Below are 20,697 nucleotides of genomic sequence, written 5' to 3'. Positions count from 1 at the left end.
TTATGTCTTTAATAAAAACGAAACAAACAAACAAACAACAAAAAAAAAACATTGCACATTGGGTACAACTAATTGCGGGAACCACAAATTATTTGCGTGACCTTTCCCCCATTGATTTTGATAAGTTGCGTGACTAATGTTTTATTTTTGCGAGAATTGCGCAATCCAGCAGCCTGGCAGCATCTCTGCACTTACTGCGTCATGAAATGGTCAGCCACAATGCATAAGAAATTTGTTCATCAAAGCTGACCTTCAAAATAAGAAATTACTGAGTGCAAAATGTCTGCATTTGGTAGTTAATTTAGAAGTTGGTAATAGGCAAGCTTTCATCCCATTAAGCTAGTTAAGACAAATGCAGTATGCTAAATTGAGTTTTGTTTAGGTGTAATCTTATTACCAATCCCTCTTGTCCCTGTGGATTTACAATAGAAAATAACCATTTTTTTTTTTTCAATGCAGACTTTATAATACCAGAAATGAGCTTTATCGCAGATTGTCATTAACAAATATTAATATTTATAATGATACACTATTATTTAGCAACGAACGTTACACATCAGAGACAAACATTGCGCTGCAAAAGAAAATACAGAAATGTATTATGAACACAAAAGATTCACAAACGTGATTACATGTTGCTCTGTTTTGTCTATGGGTGCACAAGTTTTCTTAGTAAGAATTCTGATCACTAGTAAATGATACAAAAATTCACATGTACAGAGCATCAATACAGAAATTTAAGGGTTGCAAAAATAAAAAAAATAAAATAAATCAACCAATACCCTATTTAATAGTTATCAAAGCAAATATCATAGATATAATCATAGATATATATCTCGGCACATTTTGGAATCAAAGAGTCAAATATTCATAATTTGTATGAAACTATCACAAACTGAATTTAATCATATCATGGCATATAAAATCTTGAAGAAATATAAAAGCAAAATAAGTGATAAAAAATAATTGCAGCAGACAATAACAATGGAAAATGTTCTGCCTGGCAGAATTAATGAACAAGGACATATGCTTATAACTAAGATATTCGGTGAGAAAAAAATATGCTCAGATACAATCCATAGCAGACCTGCCAACCCTGACGAGTTTATCTCAGTAAGTCAGTTGATTTTTTTTCCGTAAGAATGACCAGTTTTCAGTAAGGTGTAAAAAACTATCAATAACTGCTATTGTAAAGCTGGAAAACGTAATTAAAAGTTCGACGCATCGACGATAAACATTATGTTCAACTGAAAAGTTTGTAAAGTACGTGTACACTTTATTTACCACTAGCACAGTTGCACAAACTCTAGTTCCAAACCCTATGCGGCTCAATGGCTTGTTCCCATCTCTCAACTTGACATAATTCTTGGAATTTCTTTTCCACTTCACATAACGACGGCAATCATATCTCCTGCCACGAGACATACTCAAATTGGTACGTGATGTCCAATAAACGTAATTGTGACCTTTCCAGCTGTTATTCACAACAATCTGAATACTCATTTATATTTATCTGTGTTGATTATTAACACTTTTGTAGAAGCTTTTTTTCCCTTTCGTCTTAAACATGCATCACTTTCTGGAGGCCATTTTTAAAAATTCTATACTAAACAGTTTGATCATGCAGATGCTTCTCATGAACAAATAGGTGCAGTTTAAAGCATCTGCGGTGCTGCTGTAAAGTTAGTCTGGTTCCCCGACTAATTTCACTAATTCTAGGACGAAACCCGGATCCAAATAAAACACGGATGAACTAATTATCCGGATTTTTCGGCAACCATCATTTTTCCGAGGTTTTTGCTAGTATGCCGTAAGTCCGTATTTTAAGGGTAATTTACGTAAGACTTGCGGCAAAATCGTAAGAGTTGGCAGGTTTGCCATAGCTTCTGAAAAATGCAGATCTTATTCAAAGATATTTCAGTAATTTTGCATTAAATAAGCTGCTTTATTTCCCCAAATAATGAAAATACTAGGCTTTTTATCCAGTATCCATGTTTTAAAACAAATTTCAGAGAGCTCAGCTTTTCAACAATGTAACATAAATATGAAATGGAGTATCCAGCTTAATCTAGCAAACAAAATAGTCTAAGTTTAACATTCTTCATATGTCTGCAGTTTGTTAATGAGGTGTTAATACATTATATTCTCACCCACGCAAGAGAGAAATCTAGCTGACCTGCTAACCCTACTTTAATTATCTCAGTCTGGTTGTCTCAGTCATGGTGTCCATGCGCTAGGAACTACTTTTCAAGAGAAGAAACCCTTGTCTTCTGCAGTGCCAGACGGAGTTGTTTTAAAATCAAACAACAACAGATATATAACAAATATATATTCATTCATAAACCTTCTTAAGGTCTCTCCAACTCAAACATACAAAACATTCACAGAGAGACACACACATGCACACAAAGTTGAGCTATTTGCAAACAATATCATGTATTTACAAACAATAGCATGTGGCTCAAGACACTCATGGTGCAATACTTACAACAGGTAACAATTTTTTTTCTTTTCTAAGAGCAGCATATATAGCTAGATTCTACTTTATAGATACTTAGGGCTGTTCCAGTAAAACATATACCTCCCGGAGGGGGGGGGGGAGGAGGCATTTTCAAATTCAACCAACCCACAACAGAAGCAATTTAAAAAAAATTATGATCCACCATCAGATATGTTTTAATTTAAAAACACTGCCCCCTACAGAAGCATATTTTTTAACATAATTTCTTGCTATGGGTTATTGGGCAGTATAAGCGATTTTAATATTGGGTTGGGGACAGAAGTAATTTAAATGATAGCTGGCTGGAAGTAATCTACTGAATTCTTATCATATAATCTACTGCATATTTTTATTTGTATTCATTCATTATAATCAATCTTTTGTCCTTTTTTTTGTTTGTCTGTCAGCCATGTATGTCTCTGATACTGTGAAATCACAAATTTTCATGGTGGCTTATTATTTGTAGATGTCATTGATCAGTCCCTTAATACCCACTAATTTAACATCCATGAATACAGATTTTATAATAGAGATTTGTATTCTAACACAGACATCATGAATTTGTATCTTTACTAAACTGTGTGTTTACTAAAGTAATTACTATGTTTTCCTATTTTTTTTGTTCTCGGGCATGCTGCTTTTGATTAGAATAATAGATCTTGTATTGCTTTAAATGTGTGGTCAGATACTATGATTCCTTGTTATTATGTTTTTCAATAAATGTTTTGATAAACTTATAATACATAATTTGTAAACAAAAAACCACTAATGCCTGTGGAAGTGATGTTGCATTATTTCTGCCAACTTTTACACTATATAATTTCTTGTAAGAACATATATTTCAGTTACCAATGTCTTATTTTTATGCTTGTTGCAAGATTAATAAAAAGTTTTAAAAAAAAACAAAAGAAATATATCAAGTCAAACATAAAATTATATCATTAATTAGATTTTAGAAAATGGACGAAAGTCAAGGAATCATTTTTCCCAGAGTGCTCGTAAAAGCAGTGTCATTGCAGTTAACTGTATTGTCAACAGCATCATCATCATCACTGATGGCCTAGCAGTAACATTCTGCACTTTCAATCCAGCTGTCACAGGTTCTATCTCCCACTTCTAGTCTTTCATATGAGACTTATACCTATGGCCTGAGAGGCTTTCATGGCAGAGTGGTATAAGATGCTTGTCTTGTGATACAGATCTGAGGGGCTTCCATGGCCGAGTGGTACAAGATGTTTGTCATGTGATTACTTGCCTCCAATGTGTAAATGAGAATGTTGTCAGTTACTTGTGGAAGGTCAGTGGTTCTACATAAGTAGTTTTTGGTGTCTCAAAAGTACTTGGATTTTCTTCAGCAGTAAAACTGGCTGCCATATACAGTCTTCAACTGAAAATGGTGTAAAGGCCATAATGATCTACTGAAACCCGAGATCTCATGTCTAAATGACTTTGGCTGTTGGAGATAAACATCAAAATCAACAGAGGCTCCATGTGCCCAAGTGTATTAAGGTGCTTGCTTTTACATCACTTGCACATCTCTCAGAGTTTTTGTCACAAATCAACCAATCTGGGTTGGTGGTCTTTCAGGGTTCTTCCTCCACCTAATATAATGTTAAAAAAAACAACAGAAACAGACCAAACTAAATCAACCAAGTAATCCACTGTGGCAACAGCAGCAAAGGTAACAGTCCATCATTTTTGCCACAGCTGTATGAGTTTACAAATTTTGACTCTAGTAATTTTTGTAGACCTTTGAATATCGTCAGTTATGCCTTTCTGACAGTTACCAAAAAGTCATCATCAGTTGGTACAAATGGATTTTTCATGGTGAGCATATGAGATGGAGAAGTCTTAATCAATCCTGCATCACATACTGCCAAAAAGTTTACATTTTAGCTCACTTAAAGTTTCTCTAACAATGTCCATTGTTCCAACTAGAACTGTTATAACTTATTCAAGCTATATTCACTAATATCTGGAGATATGCATCTGTAATAAATATTTGTAACAAAGTATGAGAATGCATCAATGTTTTTCAATGATACATTTGAATTGAGCAACAACCAGAATCAACAAACTAATAAATAAAATTATTCACATCTCTCAGGCAGAAGTACAATGTATACCGGTAATCATAATCTGCCAATTTTTCCCAACCATACTGATTCAGTGGACATAATCACCAGAATGGAAAGAAACAGACCAGAACAGATATAACCCGAAGGTTAAAATCGATTTGATACATCTTTTAAGTAGCTAAATTCACATTGGTTTAGTTAACTGTACACCGTTAATTGTCTTCCCTTCGATGTAATTTCTTATTGAAGCTGAGAAAATAATGTTGCACAGATAAAAAAAAGAGGCACACTTTTACTCATTATTGTTTTTACTATACTTCTCCATTCCAGCCTGTTCTTATGATCTTGTCCCCCCCCCCCATACTGTTTGTCTTGGTTTTGATATGTGTCTAAATTTGTCACTTACTTTTCCTACTACTATACTAATTGTCTGTGAATATGCATATCAGTGTGAAATGCAACAGTGAGACTAAATCCAAGATTGAAAACCTCTACATTTCTAGATGTATTCTACTTCTATTTCATGTTTTTGCACAAAACTCAAGAATTCAGGACTCGCTGTACTAATTCAGTTCCCCCTGTAAACCTGTGCATACAACCGTGATATTAAAATTCAATAACTTAAAATTTTGAGTGCTCATGATCAAATTTGTATCAGTAGAGACACATCTATGGCAACAGCTTTTGTGAAAAGAAAACCATAAAGCTGCACCATTTTCTGGACCTACACAAATTTGAAATGTGTGATTTCAATACTGCACCAAAGAGTCAGGTGCTGATTTCAGTAAAGAGTCTACCAAACTCGGGTCTGTAAAGACACAGAAATTATGTTAATAAAACAATGTCCATAGCTTTTTTCAGTTACAAGTAGGACAATCTCTCAAAAGATTCTTTTTACTAAAATCTTACATTCATTATCAACCAATCAGGGACAGTCAAACCCATATATACTCTATTTTATTTAAACTGATTTAAAGCATGGTTCCCGTTCTTTCATATCTGTAGTGAGTCCTTCAACAGCTCTCAATGGTTGTAAGCCTTTTTCGACCACACTTTAAGATAATGTTCAAGTAACAGAAATACCATGGGATAACCAGACACCAATAAAATCAAATAAAATTGTAAAGTTATCTCCCCTGCCAGGCTTTCAGGATTTATTCTAAGTTTTGTGTGTGTGTGATCTCCAGTGAGGAAGTGGTGGCGGGAGGAATAGCCATTGTTAAATATCTCCCTAACACTTAAATATCTGTCACTCTTTCTTACTGTTCCACTTTGTTAAGGCTCTATTGAAATCAAAATACCCAAAGAGATGTCATCTCTAGTTGTATAGGAATTATTATGGTGATGTCATTGGGCATGGTCATGTGGTTGTGGTGGGGTCTTGGTTGGGATGGCAGAAAGACCATAGGCTTACTCCATATTTGACAGCTAATTATGATGTTGTCGAAAGAATTAAAAATTTTCTAACAATTCAGTTGGACTCGGATTATAAACTTGATTCATAGTCAATGAACAGGTTCTAAAATTGACATGTTTATTTTGGAGCCATGTTCCTCCATCAATTCAAGATTTGAATATACCAAAGGTGAAATTAGTACAGTTGCATCCTAAATTACTATCATGGCTACTTCAAATAATATCAGAAGTCTCGCTAGGATTTTAAAACTAGGAGTCCAGGACTCCCATTTTGGTAAAAATATGAGTCCCACCAGCAAAAGTTGCAGTCCCCTCCAGGGGTCAAACTAGACTTAAATTTTAGGGAGAAGCGACTTCTCCTTTTGGACAGAACAGGGCTTAGTGAAACCTCAACAAGGAGAAGTGGATGTAAAGCAAGAAAAGCAATATATATATATATATATATATATATATATATATATATATATATATATATATATATATATATATATATATATTCTTATTTTATTTAAGCCCTCTGTTTCCCACTATTCATATTTGCATGTAACTTTAGATTTGAGCAATACTTTATTTTCAAGTAGACAATTTTCTTAGTTTTTTTGGCCATATGACTCTAAAAGAATAACAGAAACTACACTGTAACAAATTTTAACTGAGCAACCAGATTATATTACTGTAATTTCAAGTTAGTAAAAATGTTTGATCAACTACCCTTAATCAATTTTTTTAAAATTCTTTTATTTATTTATACTTTCTAAACGTTGACAATAATGGCACTTTTAAAAATTTCTAAACATGTCTGAATCAACCCCTGTACCATATACACGAGGGCAAATGCAACGTGTCTTCTGATCATACTGTTTGTCCTCATTTCTTCGTTGCAGATAAACCATTACCGTAACTATTCATACATAACACAGAGGTCTTGCGAGGAGTTTAAAACTAGAGTCCAGGACTCATATTTTGGTAAAAATAGGAGTCCCACCAGCAAATGTTGCAGTCCCCTCCCAAAAACTATGCACATTATAAGAACTATTGGTTGCCATTGAGTTTAATTTTTACATTCTTTATAAATTGACATAGCTCTTGTTTATCCATCAGAGTAAGTCTGAAATTTGTCAATCCAAGGAAGGTCTTATTCAAAGCACTAAGCCAGGCATCACACACTTTCTTACACTTGGCTACCGTCCCATCCAAGCTATCAGTTCTAGCAACTTTTTCACTCTCCTGAATCTCGTTACAATCTTCGTCAGTTTGCCATTGAACCCCAAAATACTCATTCAAGTCTAAGTCTCAACATGTCATTATTCCCAGGTCATGTGCACTGCTTATTCCGCTACACTCGGAAATGAACACAAAAATGAAAGCTCAAGTTGTTTATTTGATGCACTGTTATAAATGATATGTACATCTCTGGGTTTTTCTGCCTCTGAATTCAAGCACTGTAAATATCAGTAGATTTTCCCACCCAGCTGCCAGTCAAAGCCTTTGATCTTGCTTCCCAGCTATTGCAGCATGTTCTTTTGATGCACTCTTATAATGGTGACATGTACATGGGGGGGGGGGGGGGCTTTCAGTCACTAAATTCTGTCATTGTAAATATTAGCACAGCTAATTGATCAACACATTTTCCCACTAAGCAGGTGGCTGAAGCAAGACTGACAAGTCTTTGAATTTTGCTGCCCACCTATTACATGTTTATGGAGGACTCTCACCTAAGTGATTTTCTGCATCCCCAATAAAAAAATTTTTACATCCAAATATGCGTGATTAAGCATTTCCGAGACCTCTGAGTTTCCACTAACATGAACTCTGCTAAAGATTCACTTCCTTGAATCAGTGCTTTGCTGCTTCTTATTCCAGATTTTTTCTCTTCCATAATGCTGTATTAAGGTTTTAAGTCCAACATTCCCATAGTCTGCATGTTCAGACATGGGTATCTTGAATAAATATAACCGTCATATTGTCCATCAAGCACGTATATCAGACTCGCACTCAACATCAATTTTGGGCTCAAAATTACACAGTGGTATTTCCATTGACATTTTCCCAATGTCCAATAGACCGATATACATGAAATTCGTTGTCATCATAGCTATCACCAGCCAGTATTTGCCGACTGAAAATGTCATTTGAAGACAAACCCTGTTGTGATTCAGCCATCTTGGTTTCCTGTGTGACCCTTATTCAAAACACGCATTTTAAAACTTCCATGATGAATATAAGTTTAAAACTACCATAAAATGCTTGTGCCAGGGCCAATGAGCCAATCAAATATAGTTTAACAGCCATTCACATCGAACCAAAGTATCCAGCTATCTGGATGTCGCATCAGGTGCTGCGAGACCGCTACTGGCAGTGCGAATTACGTTGCGAAATGCACTTTTAAAGTTAAAAGTTTAATAAAAATTGCATACTGTGCAAAGCACATGTTTTATATCCGCGACGTTGACATAATTTGTGGAACGAGTACCACTGCGTTAAAAGTACGCGAGTTCATACAAATTACGTGCACTCACGTGTACTGGCATCATTTTCTGACCCAATGTTTTATTCATGTTTGACCACTAGAAGGGGGTTAGATGCGATTTTAAATATAATTGTTTTGTTGCTGTTTTTTTTTTTTTGACAACCCCACCAGCGATTTGTCATTTTGTTAACACAACCCACAACAGAAGTGATTTTCCTAACCAAACTTCCACTGTCAGAATCAAAATAGTTTGAAACACAACCTCCTACAGAAGTTTTTTTGAAGTGCCGTCCCCAGGGGGGATATATGTTTTACTGGAACAGCCCTTATTCAGATTTTCACAAAACTGTATAATAACTGTTGACCTATATACAAAGAGAGAGGCAACAATAGTACCTGATGAACACTGTCTGCGTTAAATCTGATACTGCAAAAGTGCATTTATTTTAACGTGAATGGAAAAATCTGGGTGAGAAAAATTCTCTATGTTGGTGTTTGTACCAAGACAAGGAAATCCCAGTCACAGGGTTCCATTATTTGTCATAAATAATGTAATCATTTGACTGGGATTTCCTTGTCTCAGTGCAAACCCCAACATAGATTATATTAATCATACTTCCTACAAACAAAAGCACTAGTCCTGCCCATATGTCGTAATCAACAAATCCATTGCTAGTATAAAACTTGATCCTAGGCTGAATCTCAGAAGGACACAATTAAAACATTGGGTTACCATATGTCATGCACATAGTATACTTTTGTAATTACTTCCCTTAAAAGATGAAGCAAAAACATTAATAATGTAAAACAAAATTATACAGCAAACATTAATAATGTAAAACAAAATTATACAGCAAACATTAATAATGTAAAACAAAATTATTTTCTAATTGGGGCCTTACATATTACAGACTGCAAACAGTTATCGATACTAAGTAAAGTTTCATACTATACGAGCTTCCTGACTACTGGTAAGAAATCACAAAATAACATGTAAAACAACAGTTTGTTAAATATTATTTACATATGGAGAAACAGAAAAGGAACCGGCTGCAACTATTTGAAAGGATAGCATACAGAAATTTCTGTTATTTCTTTCACATACATTTACATAATGTACCAATTTTAAGTTGGGAATTTTTGGTTTTATCAAACATTAATACCAACCAGTAAAAGCTATTCTCTGATCAAAGGGAACATTATATTTCCGATTTGGAAATCTGCTGTTCATTTACAACGAGGATTCCTGTCTATATTTAACACTGGGACAAAAATATTTTTTAAACATTTAAAATTACAATGTGTGCATTATTCAATTATAGGATTTTTACAGTTCAATTTTTACATTAGAAGAAAATCTTATGTTACGTGTTTAGGCTTGGATAAACAGTAACACAAGAAAGAGTGAAAACAACAAGCTTTGAAAAATACAATAATTTAATTCCCTGGAAAAATTCTGTAAAAATGAAAAAAATATTAACTTACGGTTTTAAGAATCGTTTCCAAAAATAATCCAAGAATAACATTTTTGAAGTCCTAATAATAAAATGTTCTAATGATTTCAAGTTCGAGTCCCGACGAAGAATCCAAGATGGAAGACAATGACATATGCTGTAATCTGTAGTACTGAAGTCTACAGTTCCTTGTAGAAACAAGAATTATCACTCCGGTTTTGGAAATCAAAATCAATTTTTATAAGAGCTGTCTTTGCTCAACAATTTCACATGGGCATACGTATTTGCCAGGAAAAAAGAATTAATCCTTTTGAATCCAAGTAATCTGAAATAACTCCAAACAGCACAACATACAACTTCCAGTGTAAGAAAAAGCTCTACTTCTACTGAGAATATCTCTCCAAAACAAAGGTTATATCGTATTCTAAAATGCAGAAAGGGGGTCACAATCATGTACTTGTTAAAGATCACGTACACCCAGTGTGGCTCTGATGAAAACCAATCATTTTACTCTAAGAAATAAAAAAAATTTATTTACATCTTAAGCACATAGTCACATCATGACCTCAACAACAACCAATCATTTTAAAATAAAAATAGAACTTATTTACGTTGTTGCTACTAATTTTGAATCAAGTTCAGGACCTAGATCAACACCTGGTGTTTATAAGACGAACAGTCAATGTCAAACTATTTTCTGGAAAAAGTATCATCTCCAGTGAATAAATTTACATTACAAAAACATGTAATGAAAAATATAAAAAAACTTAAAACTGACAAGCAAATAATTAAATTGAAATAAATATACAGTGTATATTAGATCAGATATAATTAAATCAAACATACATAACAAAAATTTAAACTTTTTCAGTCTTTGTCCTATTTTTGTACAAGTGTAATGCCTCTTCTGTCAAAAGTTGCAAAAAGTTCACAAAATAATTCAAAGTTTTTAAATTCGTCAAGTAAGTTAGCCCTGGAACATGAATAAAATTCTGTTCAAAGAAAATAAAAATAAACAAAAAACAACAAAACAAAAATCTAAATCATCATGGATAGTTTATCCCATCAAAATAATGCAGATTTAGAATATGGATCAAATTTAAATTTGCAAAAAGTAATTAGATTTCTAATATTATTTTAAAAAATCTCTGCCATAACCTCTGATAATTTTGATAGTTGCATGACAAATCAGAAAAAGGTGCACCTCCGTCATCAGCCAATCTGCATACAACAGTCAGAACATCTTGTTTGTTCAAAAACACTTAGCATTAATCATGGTAGGTACCACTACACTGAATACAAGTCATCTAATTCAACACATTATTTTTTAATTTGTAAAAAGATACAGCTCCAGTTTTGTAAACATTTGCATTTCTTGCAATTTTAGCATTGGTGGCATTTTTCCAAAATAAATTTTTGCATTCAATACTACAACTACACCTTTCTCTAATTTTTAGCCCTCACTAAAGGTTGTTGATCCTACTTATCTAAAACAAAATTCCATTTTGATCTTACTTTTTTTCTGAAAGCTTTGAATCAATGCAGCCAATTGACCGATTTAGTGGAGTAATACCTAGCACATTCAAGCGAGGCACTAAAGCAATTACCATCATACTATTGTGGCAAGCCTAAATAGTATTTATTCCAAAAAAACAGTTACATTATAAACTGTACAAGATATCAACTTTAAAAGACATGTTGTAAACTGTGTGAGACATCTTAAAATATACTCACTTTACAAGATTTATGTGCAATTTTAATTGATATTTCTTATAAACATTGTAAGATATCTTAATAAGTTTATAAGACATCAAAATAGGATAATCATATTTCTGATAAACTATATTATGTCTTAAATGAATTGGTTTATAAGATATATAAAATTCTATAACCTATTTTACATACTTTCTCATTGTAAGATGGAAAATTTCAATGGGAAGTGCCAGTAATGCTAAATATATGCAGTGTAAAGTTGCTCAATCAGCTGGAGTTAGCGCCAATTGTCTTGGCTATTTTATGAAGGTGGGCAATACTGAGGTCTTGATAAGATATGTATTACACTAATGAATGGCCAGTCTGCAGATGAAGCCAGGTTACCTTAGTATATACAACTGTATTATACTGATGCTGTTGGGACCATAACACGTGGCAAATCTGCAGACGCCAAGTTATGTTAGTACATGCATTATCCTGATGCTATTGGGGCCATAACACAGTACTGTAAACAATGCCTTAAACTGCTGAAAATTATTAAAAGGAAACTTATCCTTTTCACCTTGGAATAACACTTTGTAGATCACTGCATGGGTCCATGCAAAGATAAATAAACATATATTCAAATGTCAACAGTGTACAGCTTGAATTTCATTTTAATACAGTTTACATTAATACATCATGAGAACCTCATAAGATCACTGTACTTAAGAGGGACCCTGTGTATATTATTATTATCATTATTATTATTATTACAAAGTTTATTCATTAAAAATTTCCTGAGAAATAAAATACTGTATAATATAAGTTTATGTCAAAATGTCATTTTTACCTCAATTTTCTTCTTATTCCAGCTAATAACGTTTGAGAGGTCTGAATTAATACTGTGACAAAATCTAATAATGCTCTGTATTAAGTAATATATTTTGCAAACATTATGTCCATTGAGGACAAATGTTACAAAAATAGTTAAATCAGATATCTAATAGATTTAATATCTCAAATGTCATCATTTATCTTATATAAAATATCCTTTAAACTTTTGAATCTATTTATAATTTTTTGTGCATAAGATATTTAACGTATTGAACTATTTTATAAGGTATCTTATAACATTGAGTAGATAACTTGCACTGTTAGTGAGATATCCAGCTTTTAAGAATAAATATTAATTTAGCTTGCCATATATTACTGTTACAGGAAGTTTGTTCACCACCCTTCACCACATTGGAGGTGACGGTAGGATTTGAAGGGCTAGCAAAAAAGAATCCAAATACAATGTAACTAATTATACTAATACATGAAACTTCAAAAGGCATACATTAATAATATATGGATGACTGAAGAAACAAAACTTCACATCTCTAGTGGTCAAGAAATTCATTATACATACAAGAGTATTTTAAACAAAGAGATCCAGCAGATTGCTGCAGGAACATATAATTGGATTAATACAAGTGGACAAAGCTACTGCCATACAAAATTTCTTTCTTAACAATGCCAGTGGATAGTTCCTGATAATAATATAGGCACTATTTTAATTAATTTAAATGGAAAATTTGTATCTTGCTTGCAATAAATGTTGCCATTACCTTGGCTACACAAAAATTATGAATTTTTGACCTTTTTACCGTATGATCACTACTTTGCTATAGGTTTGTTTTGGTAGATTTATGTGCGAAATCTCATACTGAACAGGATACATCAACTATAGCGTAACTCACTAAAGCATAACCCTAACATTTGATATTTCATCTGTCATCTCCAACAATAATACTTGGACACTGTACATGGGTGACCTTGCTTGTGATGATGATGTCCAAAGAAAACTTAGACAAGTTCAGTTCCAAAACCGTTAAAGTTTGCTATTCTTGAGCTTTGACCTCGTTTTAAAATCCTTAGAAATATTCAATGTTCAATGTTGCAAAGACTGATTACAATTTATCCAAGGAAAAGAAACTGATCACATTTTTTAACCTTTAGACACTGTAGCCTTCAACCTCCAGAGATGATTGATACACTCCTCCCCACCCCCAGAAGAAAACTAAACAAAACAAAGAAGAAACAAAACATCATTCTGGCTTTGGGATTATGCAACCCACTCAAGCATCAACAATATACTATACGTCACACAAAATTTTATGAGTCAGCAAGAAAGAATAAATATCCTAAATGCTGATTGCCCCAATGTTTTCTGATTGTTTGTTGTTGTTGTTGTTGTAGGGTTTAACACCATTTTTAGCACAAGATAGGCTATACATGGTGGCCAGTATAAATGGTGGAGGAAGAACCCGGGAAAACCCCGGAAAGAACCACTGACCCACAAGAAGCTACTGGCATGCTTTCTCACATACCCACATTCACCGAATCAGAGACTCGAACACAGACAGAGGTGAGAAGGCAATAATCCATAATGGTGAGTGCTTTAGACCACTCAGCAACTCGGTGCCCTTCTGATGTTTATTGGATACAATTACAAATATCCAATTACAAAATCTATTATTAGCATCACACTGCCAATGAAAATTGCACACAAAAGATGAAGAAACTTAAACCTTTGCAACATCAACACTCACTTATAAATCATTTCTCAAAATACATTGCTATTTATAACCCACAGTCTTTATTAATTACACAGTCTGATACTAGATATGCAGTTTTGCAGCCATATTAATAGACACTTGTTTCACTGTACTGTCAGAGGATGTGGATTTTGTAACATGCTAGCTTGTGGCAGAGACAATGATCTTGCAACAAAAGAACTGAATTTAAAATCTTGCTTTACATGGTAATCACACTAGAAGCAGAAATAATGTTAAAATCTGGGACTGAAGGAGATAAAATAAAATATGGGTGTGAGACATTTAGGAAAACTTTTTAGTTTAAATTTCTTTGAAACAGTCCTTTATAAAGTCTATTAAATAAAATCATATGTTTAGTAATATAATGACAGATAAATACAGTTTTAGAGTAAAGTAGTTAGAATAGAGAAATAATCTGTTGAACAATTCAACCTGAAATACATGAGGAATGCACAAATGTAATCAGTCAGTGAGTCACTGATATTCTGCAAACATCCATTACTGATGATCACTGGCAATTGTACTTCATGTTCATCTAAGTTTAGAATTATTTGACAAAATACTTCAGACACAACAAAGTTTAAATTAAAAAAGTGAAAGAGCATCTGCATGATTTATATACAAAGTTTTATTAAGGTTGTTGTCACTATTTTGAGTAACTATTTAGCAAAATATTCTTCATATAAGATTGGAACTGAATTTTGGAGTCATTTACAAGTTGATTCCTATATATTTTCCTGTCTATCCAAAAACAATGGCATCTTTGTGTCCTTTTAAGTTAATGTGCACCTTGTTCTATTTTATTTAAAGCAACTACAACTGTCAAGACATTATTTTTAGTGGGATACCAATTTTAGTGGAATCTGTGGTTGCTACAAACCACGAACAATATGGACCATTCCTCACATCACTAATTTAGGTAAATACAAGAATGGGAATGGTGCTAAATCTAGGTCAGTTATGAAAATTGCAGAGATCACATTTTTCTTTTAGTCCAAAAATTAATAAATGAATGTTGGAATTTACCTCAACAATTAAGCTTAATTTGTGTTTTCACAATTTGGTAGCATGCTGAGTTTATTCTTAGCCAAGAAGATTTATGTGATCTATGGATAAAATGATAATTTCTGAACAATCACATGTCTAGCCATATTATGGGATTGGGGGAATTTCAGCATAGTGGTTTGTTTTATGACACAGCAACACAATTAAAAGTACCTTACCCAAGGAAACACCACTGTAAGTGACCTGGTGAATCTAACAGATGAATTTTAACCTTTAGCGTTCTGACTGCAAGTCTGGTATGCTAACCACTGAGCCATCATGAATCCTACAATCATTAGTCACCTGTTACGACATGCAGGGGAGCACATTGGGCCTATTCTACATCCCTGAGCCTACATGGGGTTAGACAAGGGCAGCATTATATGCCCTTCAAAGTTGAGCATTAAAAGAATAAAAGTCACACATAGAAAAGTGCTGGCCAAGCACAGTGCAAATGATAGAACTTAATAGTACTACAGTAAAACATTGAAAATATGTTCACCAATAGTATGTACAAGACACTTTTCAAGACCAAAGGAAAGTCCATGTCTATCAGAGAGTATGGATAATGAATGTCTGACTATACGCTTGTACCATGAAATATGCTGAAAAAATATAAGAAAAATGTAACCAGTGTTACTAATATACTTACATGCCAAAAATTGTAATTACATGACAGTACTTTGATAACTTTTGCATAATGTGGGATAATATTTAACATCACAATGATAAAGTTTTCAATATAGAATCAGAGCCTAAACTTAGGTTATAAACTTAGTGAGCAAAATGCGGTTTCAATTAACCACCTACAAAAACTTTCATCTCCAGGGATAAAAAAGAAAAACAAAAATTTGCTTTAAAAATGTTTAAAAGAAGTTCGCCTATTGCATAAATTGAAATAAAAAACATGAATGCTAATAAATTTGTGCAATTTATTCTGCATTCATTGTATGCATTTTCAGGCACAAATATTTTTTAAAAAATGAACGATGTCTATATATATTTATAAAAAATTATGTCATTAAATGATATGCATTATCATAACACAGGTTAATGGGATCAGAAAAATATGAGTCTCTAAAACTGACCCAGTGAAACCACAATATAGAGACAGTAATACATACAATTATCTATTTATAATTGATATATATGCATACAACATATTTCTCTTATTTAAATTTTACATAATTTTATATAATGTTTTAGTATTAAGGACATTGGAATATAAAGTATCTAACTACTGAATCCTGTAACTTTCATTATTTAGTATGTTTATCTCTCAATGCACAATTCTGATAGGCATGAAAGAAAAATCGCACAGAGATTATTGTATTAAATGTATTCAAACATTAGATGAGAACTAAGGATCAATACAATATTTTTTACATGAAAGGAGTGATTATTCATTCTGTTAGAAACTTGTTCAAGTGTTTGTCCAATATATTGCATGTTACATTTTTTTTACACGCTATCAAATAAACTACATCAGTTGATACACTGTCTGTGCTACAATACAGAGAAAAAAATTTATTTTATATTGAAGCTACTATAACAGGCACCTTCTGTAACATATGTACATTAACAGCACCAATGTCTGTTACACTTACATGATGAAAACATCTTTTTACCAGTTTAATTCAGATTACAAAAATCTTGTAAATTTCTATGTCTTCTATAAGCAAGAATTGACTTGGTTTTGTAAAGTGTTTTTAAGCTGTTTTTATTTGATAAGTTGAGGAGACTCCAATAGCTATTAACTGTATGGTCTATATTAAGTAAGAAAGAATAACACTGTATTATGAAAGAAATTATATTTTTGTCATTCATACATTCTAATGTGGTTAATTCATCATTTTGAGCAAGAACATGGGCTTTATTCAAAGCAGAATCACATACATGCAAAGGATAATTCCTGCTTTGGAAATATGTTTTTCTTTCATTCAAAGAATTTTGTAACTGACAATCATCTGAAATAATAACTTTTTGACTGGTTATAAGGTATACTGTCATCTGAAATAATAACTTTTTGACTGGTTATAAGGTATACTGTCATCTGAAATAATAACTTTTTGACTGGTTATAAGGTATACTGTCATCTGAAATAATAACTTTTTGACTGGTTATAAAGTATACTGTTTTTCCATGACCTGGGATGACAAGATGAACATTCCATATACTAGTGGACATTAGTTTCTTTGATATAAACATTTGTAGAGATAGTACTGACACCATTTTTCGTGATATTTACATCTAAAATACATTCATATTGGATGGCATACTGGATGCGGGCATAATTAAATCTGTGGGACAAAAATTATTTAGATCACCAATAAATTCTCGTAGTTCTTTTGCTCAATAGCTCCAAGTCATAAAAAAGTCACCAAAACTTTAAACCAAAAAGTTAAGATTCTGATTTTCAAGAAAATCATTCGTCTAATTTATCCATGAAAAGCAAAGCATATGAGAAGTCAAAAGACCCATTAATTGGACATACTTTTTGTTATTAAATTTAAATGATTATTTTCAAAATATTTTCCTTACATCAGTCATAATAATGGCAAATTATTGAGTGAAGATATTTATAAAATAATTAAATTTGTCTAGGAAAATAATCAGGGGTCTATGGAAAACTGACATGTGCAACTATTTGGGATATTTACAATATTTTTTTTCACTCAAACTGTTTCTAAAGGAAACTTTTAGTACACTGTATCTCTCTGAAAATACTTAACCAATCACATCAACATTATGGAAATAACTTCTGCATGTAAGTTGAAAAATGTCTTTCCATCAATACCGCATATAGACAAAGGGAAGTAGCTCTTATGGATTAACAACTTCTGCCACCACTAGTTGGCTGCCTATATACCAGATGTTTACCAGTTGAAGCTACAACAGGATGCTTGCATTTGCAGGGAACAATGGGAAGGATTGATAACAATATGATTGGATATGTATTTTCAGAGAAACATTATTTACTTTTAAAAAAATTCTCTGTCAAATACATTATCCAATCAAAATAACATCAAGAAAACAGAGGAAAAGGAAATACTTGAGAACCCATTATCTCAACCCACTTCACCCTTTAGGAGAATGATGGTTGCAAGGGAGATCCCTGTGGGACCCTGCACCTGGATATTGCCTTTGGTGTAAATGTTTCGCATGTGAAAGTTGTAAGGTCTTGTGCATTGATGAAGTTGTACAATCTTAACTCACAAACATAGGCATGATAAATGTCAGGCTACCAGTGGTCTGACAAGATTCAATTCTATATCCTATGTGAAGCCATGTAATGTAAACAGAGCTGAATAAAGTAGATGTGCATGTCAGCCAAGTGACTACACAATGTCACAAATTGAGATGTTATATTTGAAGTCCAGACTTTTGGAAATGGATTGTAATCTGTGAACTAAAATCACTGTGAGTCAAGCCTAATCCTGTGACAGGTCAAAGTATGTGGATCTAATAACCCACTTTAGATCAACAGCCGGTATTTGTGGAGTACTGTCTTACTTTCCTGCCTTAACTGACAGGAAGAGCCTTCAATGGCTGCTGCTGACTTTCTCCATGTGCCTCAGATAGCATTCAAGTGCATGCACCAGGTCATGCAGCTTTGAATCTCTCAACAGGTCAATCAAAGAGTAACAGCAAATAGTTATTTCCTGTTTGCCTATAGATCAGGGGCCTTTACCGATTACTGCCATCTCACCTCTGTCTGCATGGCTTCAAGTCTTGGGCTCGGCCCATGTGGATATGTGAGAAAGCTTGCCAGTAGATTCCTGTGGGTTTGAGGTTCTTACTGGGGTTTCCTGGGTTCCTCATCCATCAGATATACTGACCATTATGTATAGCCTATCTTGCACTGAGAAATGGCATTAAACCCAAAACAACAACACAGCAACAACCTTAGATGGTAACCGGTTCTTACAGGCAAAACCAGGTTGCATCCTAAGAACATCTGCACCCATGGGATGGAACTGCATGTAGATTGAATCCACAAACAGCATATGCAGCTCACTCATCTTGTATGCTTAAGCTAGTGTTATCAGGAAACAAGTCTAGCAAATTCAGCAAGGTCAAGGCAAACTCGAATCTGGACTAGCTGTGCCATGCCAAGATGATGGAGACATTTCATTTTTCTGAACAAGGTGAACAAGTGGAGCCTGGATATGTAAAACTTAGACATGAAGTCTCTTCCATGATGTTTTAACAAGAGCTAAACAATGGAATAGTATCCCTTAGTCATGACAAGAGTTGGCATTATGTTATCAAATAAAAGAAGGAAGTTTACCATTTGGGGGATGGCAGTTGACATTGGTGTGACATCATTGATGGGAACCCTGGAGAAAGAGCTTGTTTTATTATGAGGATCATCCATGATTTCAATCAAGTTTGGATGGAATCACTTGCTTTGACTTCATCAGAAGTAATCACTGCTGTAGATACCATCCTGTGTATCTTTACTAAAGCAGGGGCAGCTTCTATGATACTTATCAATGTGTTCCAAAGATTTGGAACATGCCCTTTTTGCTTGGCCCTTTAACTGTACTGTTAGGATCTTGGACCATGTCTTTTGCTCAGAATGCATGAGTATGATGATGTATGTTTTGTGCAAAATATACAAACTATTCAATTAGGAGAACATGCATCCTGAGATGATCTATAAGAATGCATAATAAATTGATGTTTAACTGTGCAATACAAATACAGTGGGGAAAGTGAATGTTATCAATTGATATCACACAGACAATAACAACAAGCAATAAATATGAATAAATTCACTGGAAAAATCACAAATGTTGTATACACCAGGCATAACAACCATCTGACTTACTACACAATAAAAAAAACCTAATATGTTTGATGGTCTAACATTATGAGAAATTGCAACTAATTCTCAGTGGCACTGCTTGCAGTATGAGGGAAAGTTTAAATTGGTAAATATCCAGTATACAGGAAATCCAACTAATAAGGGCAAAGGGAATAATCTAATAGTTAATTACTTTTCAATTATAAGCTATACAGAAGGAAAGAGGGTTTTTCATCTTTCAGGAAAGGCTGGATTCAGAGGTAGCATAATATATTTCTGATAATGTATTTGAATGAGATATGAAGCTGCTCAAACAAAATTTAAAGGACTATTATAACATACCCTAGAATGGTTATTGTTATAGGAATGAAAGCAAATGGAAAATACATCTTTAACATGACTTTTGTCCTTCTACAATGAAAAAAGTGTTGTTTTCTTATTGGGTCATTCCATACCAAATCACCCCAAATCCAAAAATCTTCCTGGATGACCATCTCTGACTTCCACAAAATTTCTTCTTGGTATATATAAATATAAATGATGGCTGCATGCTAAATTTCAGTCAAAAATTTCATTTACTTATGAAGTTATTGCTGACTGAGGGGTCACTTTTTTCACTTGCAATATCTG

The sequence above is a fragment of the Sinohyriopsis cumingii genome, chromosome 5 (assembly GCF_028554795.1).
Source record: "Sinohyriopsis cumingii isolate HCF-2022 chromosome 5, ASM2855479v2, whole genome shotgun sequence".
NCBI lineage: Eukaryota > Metazoa > Mollusca > Bivalvia > Unionida > Unionidae > Sinohyriopsis > Sinohyriopsis cumingii.
This window is presented reverse-complemented; position numbering follows the sequence as displayed.